This window comes from Alexandromys fortis, unplaced genomic scaffold (genome assembly GCF_014885135.2).
Source record: "Alexandromys fortis isolate MF-2015 unplaced genomic scaffold, M_Fortis_MF-2015_v1.1 scaffold_82, whole genome shotgun sequence".
Classification (NCBI taxonomy): Eukaryota; Metazoa; Chordata; class Mammalia; order Rodentia; family Cricetidae; genus Alexandromys; species Alexandromys fortis.
In genome coordinates this window covers 1667926-1683012 of record NW_026067963.1, presented here as the reverse complement: position 1 = coordinate 1683012, position 15087 = coordinate 1667926, and the positions used below count along the sequence as shown (strand labels likewise).

Here is a 15087-nt window from a genome sequence, read left to right as displayed (position 1 = left end):
GGGAGGGAGGGTGTTCGCCTCGGTAGGTTTGCTTGCCAAGGTTGCCCGTTCGCTTGTGAGGTAGTGCTTTTCTTTTTTCTTTTTGGTAATATGGATGTGTGTTTCACATGTGTGAAGTGTCAGTCATAGTATTCGTTTTCCAGCTCTTGAGGTGAATCTAAAGCTCCTGTCCACTTCCTGCAGAAGTCTTACCTGAATACAGGGACTGCCTTACAAAATTTGGTCACTTTCTTCACAGCTTTGAGAACTTGTAGTCACCTTTAAGGGACAGTCGGGGGCAGCTCAGGCAAATCAATCTTTTGAAGTTTGGATGCATTGCTAGGATGCATGCCTTGTACTAGTTGGTGTCGGTCTTTTCTGAAGTTAAATTACACAGTGGTTTCTGTTGCTGTCGTTAATGTCGCTTTGTAAGTCGGACACATGGGCTCAGGGTTAGCAGTCGCCTCCTGAACAAGGGCAGCTCCTGAGACATTTGCCTTTTCTGCAAAATCATCAAGAATTAAAATAAAAAATAAAACAAGCCAACATCCTAGGCCAGCCGGAGGCTGAGCAGGGAAAGGGTGATGTCCAACAAAACAAGCTTGGTGGCTTTGAGCTTTCATTCTTGGAACCCACATAAAGGTGGTAGGGTAGAACTGGCTCCAAAAAGTTGTCCTGGCTTTCATGCAGGATTCCCATCTCTCTGTGTCTCTCTCTGTCTCTCTCTCGCACGCACACACTTTAAAGTAATAATAAATTCTAATTAGTTAAAACTCCACACTTGAGGGAGCCTGTAAGATGGTTCAGGGAGTAAAAGTGCTCTTTTGGCAAGCCAGATTACCTGAGTTCATGCCCAAAAGTCGATTCCAAAAGTTGTTCTCTCTGTCTCTGTCTGTCTCTGTTTCTCTCTCTCTCTCTCTCTCTCTCTCTCTCTCTCTCTCTCTCTCTCTCTCNTCACACACACACACACACACACACACACACACACACACCAGCAGCAGCAACAACAACAGCAACCACACTTGAACAATAACTCATCATGCATTTCTAGGAACAGAAAGACGCTTTAATGGTAAAAACATTACCTTGTACTTTCAGAATTTTGAATTTTCCATTGACATAATTCTCAAGAGGAGGAGTTTATTGGTTTCCTTGGGGGTGCACACCAAGTCTTGTCAATTTAAAGAACTAGGTGGAAATGGAAAGCATGTTAGGTAGTGATAATGAACTCTGTCTTGAAATAAGAACAAAGGGGGAAATACCTAGCTAGTCATTAGCCCTTCTGCCTCACAGAATGGCAGATGCTTTTATCACTAGACCCGTGTCGGCATGCTATGCAAGAATATACCCATTAGTATTTTTGACAGCAAAAGGTGGCTTAGACTCTATATAATCCTTGATGCACAAACACAAATTTAAAATTTCAGATTAGGTCAGAAACCAAACCGGAAGTAACACCCAGCCCTAGTCGTCTGCTTTGGTCCCACTACTGTGCAGTTATGTGTTCTGTTGGTTTCCCAGTTGTAGGCAATGTATTACTTCATAGTAATGGAAAGAAAACATCTATGAGAATTTGGTTTTCTCTGGTGAATGTTAAGAAAAGTTAATAGTGATTTGCTAAGCTAGCATTATGGGATTGAAGTACACACCCATGGAAAACATTTAATTTTTAGAAAAATTTTGTTGATACAGATTCATATTTTATATGGTTTAAAGTATTCTAACTTTACGTGGTCATTTAACATCCATTGAACACAACTTGAAGTATTTGATCCTATGCCAGATTCTAAGACTACAAAATGAATTTATTATTGTTATTATTTACTTTGGTTTTTGGAGACAGTTTCTTTGTGCAGCCCTGGCTGTCCTAGAACTCACATTGTAGACCAGGCTGACCTTGAACCCGGATCCACCCATCTCTGCCCCCTACACCCCCAGCGCTGGGATTAAAGGGGTCCACGACACCCAGCTCAAAGGTGAATTTTTAGAAGTAAAGTTGTTCTCTAAAGGTATTTAATATGTAGACCCAAAATTCTGTGGTTTGGGGTTATATAAATGAGAACTTTTGATCATTTTTCTGTAAGGAGTTTCTCTCTCTCTCTTCTCTCTTCTCTCTCTCTCTCTCTCTCTCTCTCTCTCTCTCTCTCTGTGTGTGTGAGGGGCAGTGTTGGCTCAGTCAGATTAGTCTACTTGTACATTTTGGTGAAGTAACCAAATGATTTCAGAAAGGTGAAATCATGACTTTAATTCACAATGTAGATGAACACGTGTCAGTAATGTAAACTTATTTTTGAGAGAGGGGTGCACATAGCCCATGTTGCCCTCAAAATTGCCAGTAATGGACGGTGACCTTGAACTTCTGATCCTCCTGTTCCACTACTGGGACAGATTTCAGGGCTTCCAGCATGGTTGGGTAGGCACTTTACCCATATATCCCCAGCCGTCAGTGTTTTTATTTAATGAAAGGTCTAGTAAGATGTCAAAGCCATTCGTATGACCATTGGGTATTTATAGGATACTTACTGAAGGAATATTAAAACCATTGGGTTAGATATAAAATTAGTTAATACTCTAATTAAGAACATAAAAAAGTAAGCTTTGGCTATCCTTTCCATTAGATAGAAATTATTTGCATTTTGATGAGCCAGAATTCTATAAATTCATCTGATAGACTTGCTAAATAAACTAGCTAGTAGATAGTAATAAAAATTTAAGTACCACACTGAAAAGTGTCTAGCATTGTTTTTGTTTTTGTTTCGGTTTTGCTTATTTTCAAGTTTTAAGTAGTTTAAAGAAATGAATACTGAGTGTGCACGTTTTTGTGCATATTTAGCAAAATTATCAGTGTCAACTTGAAATGAAAGGCTTGTTCATTTCTGCAGCGCTTACACTAAAATTGGAACAATGCATAAAATTAGTGAATTTAATGAAAGTTACTTTTAAGATGTAAAAACAAACACTGGGAGTGTGGCACACACCCAGCCCTCGGGAGTCAGAGGCAGGTGGATCTCTGTGATTTCGAGGCCAGCCTGCTCTCCAGAACAAGCTTCAGGCCAACAAGAGCTACATAGTGAGACACTATTTCAAACAACAAACAAACAGTAAAAAAAAAGGGGGGGGGGGGAGGAAGAAGTGGTGATGGTGGAGGCGGTGGCAGTGGCTAGGGACACGGCTCAGCAGTTAAGAGTGCTCACTGCTCTTGCAGAGGACTTGACTCATGTGGGCCTGTGACTCCTGCTCCAGGAGATCTGATAGCCTCTTCTGGCCTCCACAGGCACCTGCACTCATGAGCACATTCCCACTTACACACACGTATACATATTTTTTCTAAATGAGAAAAGTAAAACCAACTGGAATACAGACATTAGCATGACCCTTGTGCAAGGGCGACAGCAATTTTGTGATGTAGTCACTTGAAAGAATGATACGAAAAGATAAAAATGCTGACTTAAAAAAAAACATTGGTGGAAGGAGAGAACCAACTCCTCCTGCAAGGTGTCCTCAGACCTCCATGGCACAAATACCCCCATATATATATATAAAAGTTTAAAAATGGACAAAATTCCATAGTTTCTTTAATAAAAACATCAAGTATTCATTTTACTGTGTAAAACACAGAGGTCGAAAAATGGATTCATAAGAAGTAATTTTGGAAGTAGAAATGAATTTTTGTTTGCTTTTTATTTAAAAAGTTTTTGGTGCTGAGATTTAACCCTTGTGCATTCTCCCGCGCCCCCCCCCCCCCATCCATCTATATATTTTCCACCAGTGATCAACACTCCCAGCCCTGTCTTTACCTTTAGAAAGGAAGCTTCACCTAGGTCATTAAAAGCACACAGTTATAAGCAGACAAAATGACTACTAATGGATGATATATGGATTGTTAACATTGCTGCTAAATTATGTATCATCCCTAAAAGAGCCAGGAACTTTATAAATGCCTTTGGCACACTCTCTAAGAACAGCGAAGCTATCATATTACTTGAGGGCAGTAGAAGAACATGGTCCACTTGTAAATGCAGTTTATTACTTTTGTGTTTAAATGCTCTTACACTTTGTGCATGTGCTATTTGGTAGTTGGTGAGATAAATTAGCACCTTTTATATAGAAAATTTGCCTTAAGATCACTTAATCAAGGTTTTGAGTCTCTTACATTTCTTTTGATTAGTACGTTTCTGTATGATTTTATCAGGCTAGCCATGGAAAAGAAAATGTCTATTGTCTTATCATCTGTAGTTTCCAATATAAGAGGGAGATAGAATTGGTTGAATTCCTGGGTCTAAGTTGATTTGGGTTAAATATTGACCTTCCCACTCTGTGACAGTTTGATCCTAGTGATGTGAGAAAATGTCTGGGTTAATTAATAGTGTGTGGTAAAATAGTATGTGGTAAGGTAAAGGAGGTTAGGAAATACATTTGTGGCTCTTGGAGTCTAACGTTTTGCTTCCTGCTGCTGCTTCTTGGAGTTCATTTTTAGAAGACTACACCAGATCTTTTCTCTCCAGAAAACCTATAGGATGACTTGAGAAAGTAGAGTTGGTGTCACTGATGTATATCAGTCCAGGAACTATCTTTGAGGAAGCTAAATTCTGGAGATTATAGGCAACTATATTCCTGAGTGCCTTCTATGTGTCAGGTGATAGTTTTAATATTGAGGTTCTAGGAAGGGTCTTGCTGTCATAAAGCTTACATCTAAGTGGCTGTGGTAAGGACATCTGAGAGAGATGGATTAGCAAGCAGTTATCTGAAAGCATATGAATTAAAATACAGTGGAAGAAAAGATTTGCAGCAAAGGGAAGGATAGTTAGTGGCTTGTCTTCTGCCCCAGGAGAGTAAAATTATATGTAGATCCAGTTAAGGTTTTCACCAGAGAGTAGGAAGTCCTGAAGGGTTATCATTCTTGTAGCAAGTAATTAGATTAACCTGGCCATAACTGGGCTTTGGAAGGATTACACCTCCAGGTGAAATCCAGAAACTAGAGCCACAGGAGGTGTGAGGTAATGAAAGGGGCAAGTAAGCACGTGACTGTAGCCCAGCAGCTCCAGAACCACAGCCTCCACGGTGGCGTCCTGGCTCAGGTCATCCCACCACAGCCCTGTTGAAGCCCCTGAAAGGGCTGAAGGAGAAGGACAAAGAGCCCCTCGTTGCTCTTCGTCAAGGCTGGCAGTGATGGAGAAAGCATAGGAAACGGCCCCTTTCACAGAGGCTCTTCATGATTCTTTGGCCCAAAGGAGTTGTGTTTAATGTCTCAACCATTGACCTAAAAAGGAAGCCCGTGCACCTGCAAAACTTGACTCCAGGGACCCACCCACCATAACAACTTTTAACAACGAAATCAAGACGGATGTAAATAAGATTGAGGAATTTCTTGAAGAAGTTTTATTATCCCCCCCCCCACTCCACCCCACCAGGTACTTAAATCTTTCACCAAAACCCTCAGTGTCAAACCCTGCTGAAATAGACATTTTTGCCAAATTCTCTGCTTATAACAAGAACACAAGGAGAGGCTAATGGAACACTGGAGAGGGGGCTGTGGACATTGGCGTAGAAGACTTCAAGCTACCCTCATGTCCATTTCTGACGTTAGTTGATGTCAACACATTGTGAAGGTGGTGGCCAGCAAGTACCACATTTCTACAAGAATGAATACCCGAAGAAGGCCTATGGTGGCAATGAGTTCACCAACACCTGCCCACCGATAAGGCGGTGGGAATTGCCTACAGCCATGTCACAAAAAAGACTTACAAAGTAGAGAGAGAGAGAGAGGCCATCCCATCCCCTAAGAATATGCTGTTCTAACAGACTCTTTTTAAATATTTATTTATTATGTATACAATGTTCTGCCTGCATGTGTCCCTGCAGGCCAGAAGTTGGCACCAGATTTTATTACAGGTGGTTGTGAGCCACCATGTGGTTGCTGGGAATTGAACTCAGGACCTTTGGAAGAACAATCAGTGCTCTTAACTGCTGAGCCATCTCTCTAGCCCCCCTAACAGACTCTTCTGCCTCCTCTAAGGAACATGCACTTGCTCAAGACTTGGGTTAAGAACAAAGTATAGTAGTCGTCTTCAATTCTCATTCCTAAGCAGTGTTCTGAGATCTTCTACCTGGCCCACCAGCTCTGCCCATCTCCTCTCCTCCACTAGCTGCTCACCTGTCACTCTGGAGCAGTTTGCTGTCACTCTGGAGCCCCAACTGTCACAGCCATTCACTGTGTGTAGATGGCAGTACTTGAGGGACAGTGTTCAACCATTAGAATAGCTGCCATGACCTCAGTCCACCCCACACTGGTATATAATGCCTGGTTCAAGGCATATTTATGTATTGGAGGAGACTTGTAATACTGGGTGAGGAAGTTGGAAGGCTTGCTACAGTGTTGGACATACTGTTTCAGTGTATTCAGTCCTGGAGTGTCCTGAAGGGAGTTGCCTTCTGTAGAGACTTGCTGGTGTTTGGTAGATACTTAACTTTGCCTAGAACACATATCCTTCCTATAAATTGTAACATTTGATACTTAACTTTGTCTAAAAAATGTATCCTTCCTGTAAATTGTAACATCTGATACTATGTAGAAACTGAAAGACAGAAGGCTGGAAAGTCATTCTTCAAATTACAGGAGATGGGTGTATGAGTTTCCCCCAGGGCCTTTCATACATTTGCAACAGTGTTGCTGCCTTCACCTAACAGACTTCTCTCTCTCCTTGCCCCCTCTTTTTTTTCCTATGGCATTTGGGATGGAACTCCAGGCTTTGTTTGTGCAAGTCAGACAAGCTCTCTGTCCCTGAGCTGTACCACGATCCACTTCTGTCAGGTGAAGCTCTTTTGAGGGGAGGGGGGTTAGCCATATATCTTCCTGTCTTTGAGCAATGCTATATATGCTGATGCTCAACTGTAGCAGTCCATTGTCTTGTATGTAAAACTTACTACAGAAATTAACCCTGGTGCTGCAGCATGACCTTATTAAAATATCAAGTACACTTTAAAAAAGAAGAAATTTAGAAACTAATAGAGATCTTATGATTTAATTTTTTTTTTTTAATTTTTAACTTGAAGCCTGGTCTGGATTTTCTAAAGCCACTGACCATAACAATAGACTCCACGGGAATCATTTGGAATTATTCCAAAGTAATAATGACCCAAACGGACTGGATGAGCATTAGGAATGCATTTTAACTTGGTGCATTTAGTTCCCTGTCAGCCATGATTTAGTAACCTTTTTCTGTTATCAGTTTAATTTTAGTATGGTATATTTGGGGCAATAATATTCCATTAAAATGTTTTATGCTCAGTATCCAAAGCATTACCTGTGTTACCACTTGACATAAATCAAATATATGTCTATTATATTAATTATGGCCCTTCTTTCAAAGGAACAGAAGTTTGATTATATCCTATGTTAGACTGCATATTTGACTAAGGGAGGAATTTTAATGGAACTAATGGATTTAGTATTTTTTTCATGTATTCATGTTAAAAATTAACAGCCAAAAATTCTTTTCATAAAAATATGTGATAAAAAGCAGAAAGCTTTTTGAAATGTATGAAGTGTTATATATTTAAAATTCACAGCTTAATGCTTAGAGGTGCAGTAACAAAGTGAAAATAACATTAAGGCAGTTCCAGCTGGTCCATGTCTTCTTTGTCCTCTCTCCCTCTCTTCCTCCTCTCTCTTTCTCAACAGTCTGCTATGTATTCCTGGGCCCATATAGAAGCCCTTAGTTTCCTTTATTAAATCACTCCTAACAAAACACTTCGTAGTTCTTTTTTAATTGAATCATTAACAGTATTTGGCAGTTGATCTCTTTCGCCTTATAAATCATTTCAAACAAACAAACAAATCATTTCCAAAACTTTGAACTCTTCTGGTGTGTTTTCTCTGTCTCTTCCTCTTTTTATCTATCCACCTCTCTATAGGTCTTCCGTATTGATATCCTACCTTCTTAACCACATCGTTTTGACCTCCGCAGAGTTAAAGACACTATTTCTTTCTTCTCTCTCAGAGGTCCCGCTCAGCCGCAGTGCCTCATAGATCATCTACATTTGCTGATTCCCAAACTACTTCGGTTTCTTCTGGTTTCATAATTCATTTCCTTGTCATCGCTCTCCTCCCGTTTTCCTTCTCCTACCTCCCTTTTCCTCTTTGTATTTCAGCTCAAACTGAAGTCTTTGTACAAGCTAATGTATCCTAGCCCTATATTAAGGTGGGTTTTTTTTGTTTTGTTTTGTTTTTTTTGCTTTAAGTCCCTCTCCTAAACATCAATCTTCAAATTCTTCTGTGATATTTCCACGCAGATTCTGTCCCTGAAGAACTTGTTCCTCATGTTCCAGGTTAATAAATGGATGCTCCATTATTCTATCCACTCAAATGAAAACTCTTGAGTTATTTTTGAAATCTCTTTTCATACTACACAAGTTATGTTAGCAAGTCCTTTTAGCACTATTTCAGACTGTAACTGTTTCCAGCCATCAATTCATACTTTCTTCCACATGGAGCCAAGTCGCAGCTCCTGTGTCTTGGAGTATTGAAGTAGCTCCTTGATGGCGCTTTCCTACTCTTAGCCCACTCAGTCTTGACTTTCTCAGTACTATAGACACAAGATCATGGCACTCTTCTTTAAAACTACCATTGCTTCTCAAGAATAAAAGTTCATCATGAGCACTATAGCTCTGTAGTCTGATTCTGTGCCCACGCCCCCATTGTCTTGTTCCTATAACATATAGGATGTGTTCTCAAGACTTTTGTAATAGCTGTGTCTATTTTTAAAAATTATTGTATAAATATGGGTATTTTGTTTGTATGTATGTGAGACACCACATGTGTGCAGTGCTCATGGAAGCCAGAAGAGGACATTGTATCCCATGGGATTGGAGTTACAGACATTGTGAGCCACCAGGTGGATGCTGAGAATTGAACTGGGTCCTCTGGAAGAGCAGCCAGTGCTCTAACCATGGAACCATTGCAGCCCCTTATCTTTTTCTGTGGATGCCTTTTCCTCAGATAGTTGCATGACTTATCTTTTGAATTTTTATAGTCAGACATCATTTTTTTTTGAGTGAACTTACCCTGCAGTCTGTAAAACTGCTGCATTCTCCCTTTTTTTTCTGGATAGTCCCACGTAAATGCCTACGGGCACACAGATTTTAGACAGAATTTATTTCCTTGTTAGGTAGAGCATCAGAACCAAAGTTTCTAAAGGCCATGTCCCATTCCTAGGCACATGCTGTTGATCATAGTATGTTTGTTTGTTAAAGTTCAACAGGAATTCACTTTGGTATGTTTTCTGTTTTGTACTGGGGATTGAACCCAGGCCTTGTGCACGTAAAGCAAGCAGTCTCTACTAAGCTAAACCCCAGCCCTCTGGCTACATCTCGTCCTATTTCTACATCCACTTAAGGGTTTTCACCTGATGAGGCTGGGCTCACCCACAGTAACCTCCCTTTTGATAACTTGGGGTCAGCTGATCAGTGGTCACCTTTTTCAGATTTGGTGTAATTTTTTTTAACATTTCTTAACTTATGTGTATGTGTGTGTAAATATATGTCACATGAGGGCAAGAGACTGTGGAGGTGAAAGAGGGCATCAGTTGTATGGAGCTGGAGTTACAGGTGGTTGAGAGCTGCCAGGGCAGAGTTCTGGGAACGGAGCCATCTCTCTGCTTATAGAAATGCTCTCCTGTTGTATTGGCAGGGCCTGTTGCACTCAAACATAAGAGACCATACAGAGCATAAATACCAGAAGATAGGGACTTTCGGATCTTAGAGTTCTGCTTACCATACTCACTCATTTTATGGAAAATATCTCTATATAACCTGATTAGTAAGGCCACTGGTCATTGCCAAACCAGCCAGCTTTACCATATTATCCTTTGTCAATGTCTGTCTTAATATTTTAGTTCAAATGAATGCATTAATACTTGTCATATGTCCGCCACCTCACTTGTGAGTGTAAACTGTAAGACAGAAAGATTAATATATGATGTATTTCTTAAAGATATATTCTATGTTTTCTAAAGCCTAGCATCTCAGAAGGATGTAGTTTTTGACAGTCAAATGAATGGAAGAGAAAAAGTACTTAAGTGAGAAGTTATCGATATGTCTTTAATGTTACAGAATGTAAGCACATTGATATGTATTGCGCTTGGCACAGCATACCATACCATGATAGAGGGAGATTAGGAAGGGCTAGCAAAAGTGGCTTTCTTTATCCCTTGTGTGTATGCACATTGCTTGGGAAAGAGTCCATATAGTAGTTTAGGTAGTGTGTTGATAGGTGTGGGTATTGGGTGATTAGCCTAGAAATTCTTCAACTTTGATGAAATGAAACAAATCCAATAATTATGGTATTTTCTAGTTTCACAGGGAGAACAAAAGCCGTGTGTGTGTGTGTGTGTGTGTGTGTGTGTGTGTTGTATAGACATGTTAGTGCAAGTATGTGCACCCATGCGTGCAGAGACCAGAGAAGGGTATAGAGTACCATTTTCAATCATGCCTCATTTTATTTCTTTGAGACACAAGGTCTTTACTGAACCTGGAGCTATGCTGTTAGTGGGTGAGCCCCGTGGTCCTCCTATGTCTTTCCACACACTTCTAGGCTTACAGGTATATCCAGCTATGCCTGGGTTAGACCTCAGGTCTTCATTATTGAGAGCAAATGTTCTTACCACTGAGCCATTTTCCCAGCCTAATACTATTTAAATTTTTTCTCTTAATTTGTTAGATTTTTTTTTGGTGTTTACTGTAGTTTATTTCCTCGTGAGATTATGAAATTAATACATAAAAATATAGAAGTTTTAAAGAGGAAAGAGCTTTTATTTGCCTTTTTATAAAATAACTATAGTTTTGATTTAGGTTTTATGCTTATTTTTCCTTGCCTTGCCAATAGTAATGAACTATAAATATCTAAACATCTTCTGTTCTGCAGAAGAACACTTAATTCATGTTCTCTGCTTCCTTGTGCTGTCTTGGCTTTATAGACTAATGGCCTGCCTTATGGGAAGGTGCTTACAGGTTATATGGCAGATACTTCATTTTGGCAATTTTTAATGACAAAAACTTCCCTTTCCACTGTCCATCCCCCAACTGTCACTGATCTGCCATCACTGTAGGCTTCATTTTCTACAGTTTTATGCTAATGGAATCTTATACTAGAAACTTCTTTTGGAGCGGTAGCTTTACTGTCTTTACTTGGTACAATTACTTTATTCATGTTGAAATGCTAATAGTTTCTTACTGTTCCACACCACTTTGGTGTGCAGATGTACTATAGTCTTATTTATTTACCTGTTGTAATTTAGGTTTAAAATCCTGGTTATTACAAACAAAATTACTGTAAGCATTTTGTGTACAAGTCTTGGATAATACCAAAGACTGTATTCTTGACAGCTTCCAAAAAACCATCAAGTCATGTGAAGTGTCAATAGGCTTGTAGTCCCAGCTACTCAGGAGACTGAGGCAGGAAGACCGTAAATCCGAGGCCTGTCTGGGGTCCAAGCCAGGCTGCATAACTTAATGAGATGCTGTCTTAAAACAGCATGTACAGAAAGGACTTCTGGATATAAACTCAGTGGTAGAATGCTTGCCTAGCATGCATGAAGGCTTGGGTTCAGTTCTTGGTACTATTAACCACAAGCCTGCCCCGCAAAAGAAGAAAATAAATCACTGTTTCCAGAACTTTACCTCCTACTGGCCTTTAATAATTTAGCTTTAGCCCCCAAATGTCTGTGCAGTGGTGTCTTGAGGCTTTGGTTTGTGCTTCCCTATGATTAGCGATGTTGCATATCTTTCTTATGATTTGCTGGCTCTGCAGCTTTCTCTATTATTTGTTCATAATATACCCATCTTGTTTTTCTTAGTGAATTTTGAGAATCTCTGTGTTTGGCTACAAGTCCTTTATCAGATATGTAAACTACAGAGATTTTCTTCCAGTCTTAAATATTTTCAGTCTCTTAACACCAACTTTTTTTTTTCTTTTTTCGTTTTGAGACAGAATCTCTATATGTAGTCCAGGCTGGTCTGGAAAATCCAGAATTTTATGAAGCATTATATAATCTTTTTTAAGACTATGCTTCTGATATGTCATACCTAAGAAATCATTGCTGAATCCAAACTAGAAAAAAATGTTCTCCTCTTTTTTTCTTTGATTTTGGTTTTATGAGGCAGCTGCACTGTGCAGTTCAGACAGGCCTGGAAATTGTTTTGCAGCTTCAAATTTGTGAGGCTCCTGCCTCAGCCTCCTAAATGCTACAATTATTAGTGTGTATGGCCATGCTTGGCTTCTATATTTTTCTTCTAGAAGTTTTGTAGTTTTAGGGCTGCTATTTATTTTTTTTTTTAAATATTTATTTATTTATTATGCATACAATATTCTGTCTGTGTGTATGTCTGCAGGCCAGAAGAGGGCACCAGACCTCATTACAGATGGTTGTGAGCCACCATGTGGTTGCCGGGAATTGAACTCAGGACCTTTGGAAGAGCAGGCAAAGCTCTTAACCGCTGAGCCATCTCTCCAGCCCTAGGGCTGCTATTTAGACAGGTGATTTATTTGAATTAATTTTATAAATGATGCGATAATTCTGTTTACGGTATGTTACACGTGGACAGATGGTGTCTTCTTTGCTGAAAGTCTTTACACTTGTATAAAAATGACTTGTACATACGCATATGTGTACTTATCTGTTCTGTTCCTCTGATTTTGTCGATTAGGTCAGTGCCACTCAACTTAGATGGCTGTTTATAGACATTCTTGAAATTAGGCCAGGCATTGTGGTGCATGCCTGTGATTCCAGCACTCTGGAAGCTGAGGCAGGGGAGTGCTATTTTCAAGCCACCTGTTATTTAATGGAACTCTTGGTTTTGTTTTTGATAGAGAGTTCTCTGATAGTTTTTGCTCTATATTTCTTTTATTCTAAAGTTGTTTACTTTATTTGAGGGCCTCTCCTTATGTAAGAACTTTGAAATCTACGTTAACAATTTCTGTTAAAAAGCCTGCTGAGATTTTATGTGGAATTTTGTTGAGTTTATAGATCATTTGAAAGAAATTGGTATGTTATATTGCTGCGTATTTTGATCCAAAAATAAAGTCTGTATCTTTAGATAGTAAATTTCTTCTTGTATGTGTGTGCATGTGTGTATTGTGTGGTGTTTATATATGTGTGCATGTTTGTATATGTGATTGTGTATATGCAGATGCTCATGTGGGCATGTGGGTAGAGGTCACAGATGCATGCAGAGGGTCTTCTTCAATTGCTCCCTACCTTATTTGTTATTGTTTTTTAAAGACAGGGTCTCACTATTTAGCTCTGGAATTCACTCTGTAGACTAGGCTGTCCTCCAACTCAGAGAGATCTGCCTACCTCTGCCTCTGCCTCCCGCATTCTGGAATTAAAGGCATGCACCACGATGCCCAGTTTCTACTTTTATCTATCTGTAAAGTTAGTGTCCTTTATTGGAGAAGATGGGCGATGGGGGGACAGTCTTGGAGATTGGAGAGTAAGTTTAGAGCACACGGGGCTATTCTGCTGAGAAAGGTTGCCGGTCTGTGAAGAAGTTGTTAGGGAGTGCCGCAGGGGGTGGTGGGGAGACAGTTTCCGGGGCATCCTCGGAGATGGTGGGTCTAGAAGGTGGAAGTCCCAGTGGTGTATACTCACTCAGAAGAGGAAGCTCCTGGCTGAATACCAGACACAGCTTTCCCTCTGGCTCTGCTCTGTGTAGGCTGAGACATGGGAGGCCGTGCTGAGGAACCATGTTGACCATCCAGAGAAAAGGCAGGAAGCAAATGCAGCAGGGAACACCCGCGCAGGCCCAGCTTCACTTCGCTGGAGGTTTAGGATAGCTGGACTAGAGCTGGCTGCCCTGGGATCTGCTAGGCCTCAAGTAGCCACTTCAGTTCATCGGTTCTGGTCAGATGAACTCCGGGACCCCTCGCACTCTGCCTGCCCAGCTCTGGGATTACAGGCTCTTGCTTTTGCCTCCAGCTTTTTTACATGGGTCTGAATCCAAGTTTAGGTCTTCATACTTGCACAGCAGACACCTTACTAATTAAGCCATATTTCTGAGTCCTCAGTCTTTCCTATCAGCAATATTTCATTAAAGTTTTAATGATTCTTGAAATAAATTTTTATTTTAAAAAACCTTAAAATTACATTTATTCATTTAGGACAAGGCAGGTGTGTGTACAGCTGCCATTGATATGTGGGAGGTCAGAGAAAAACTCCCAGGAACTGGCTCTTTCCTCCCTGAAGATGGAGCCAGATGGGCAGTCGCTTGGCAGTGACCGCTTTGCCTGCTGAGCCTCTCACCAACCTTGTGCTCTTTTTCTTTAAGTTGTGTTTTAAACTCATTCGTAATGAGAACACTTAGAAGATGTTGTTTTGCTTTTCTTTGTTTCTTGTTTTTTAAGACAAGTTCTTTAGACAAGGCCAGCCTAAAACTTGCTCTGTATCCAAGGCTGTCCTTGAGCCCCTGATCCTGCCTGCCTTCTGGAATGTTGAAATTACAGACCCCACACCACAAACCTCCAGGATTTTTTTTTAGACAGATTCTCACTGTGTAGCTTGGAACTCACTTTATAGATTAGGCTGGCCTTAGACTCAGAGATCCACCTGCCTTTGCCACTTGAGTACCAGATTTCTTACATAAAAAGAGAGGCCCTCAAATAATGTAAACAACTTTGAGATAAAGAAATCTAGGAGAACGAACATTATCAAGTAGCTAGCTATCAAAAAACCAAACCAAGAGTTCCATTAAATAACAGGTGGCTTGAAAATAATCCCCTCCCCCCAGCTTCCAGAGTGCTGGGGTCACAGGCTCCCCACCCTATACACAGCCACCTAAGCTGATGGCACTGACCTCATCAACAAAACCAGAGGAATAGAACAAGATGCCATTCATTAACAGTGGTGAGATGACCAGCTGTTGATGTGCAATAAATACATGCACCATAAACAGAATTATCGTGCCACTTATAAAATTAATTCAAATAGATTACCAGTCTAAATAGTAAACCCTAAAGCTATAAAACTTCTAGAAGAAAAACCACCAGGCCCCACCCCTGGTCTCCATGCAGGATTTAAAGGACATTTGAGCCATTTGTATTTCTGTAGAAATTTT

General features: G+C 40.3%; 1 protein-coding gene across 2 annotated transcripts in view; it reads left to right on the top strand.

Annotated features, from left to right (window-relative positions):
* The window catches only part of Sos2 (SOS Ras/Rho guanine nucleotide exchange factor 2), an 88176-nt gene that overhangs the window by 1127 nt on the left and 71962 nt on the right, over window positions 1–15087 (top strand). The gene's annotated exons all lie outside the window — the stretch shown is intronic.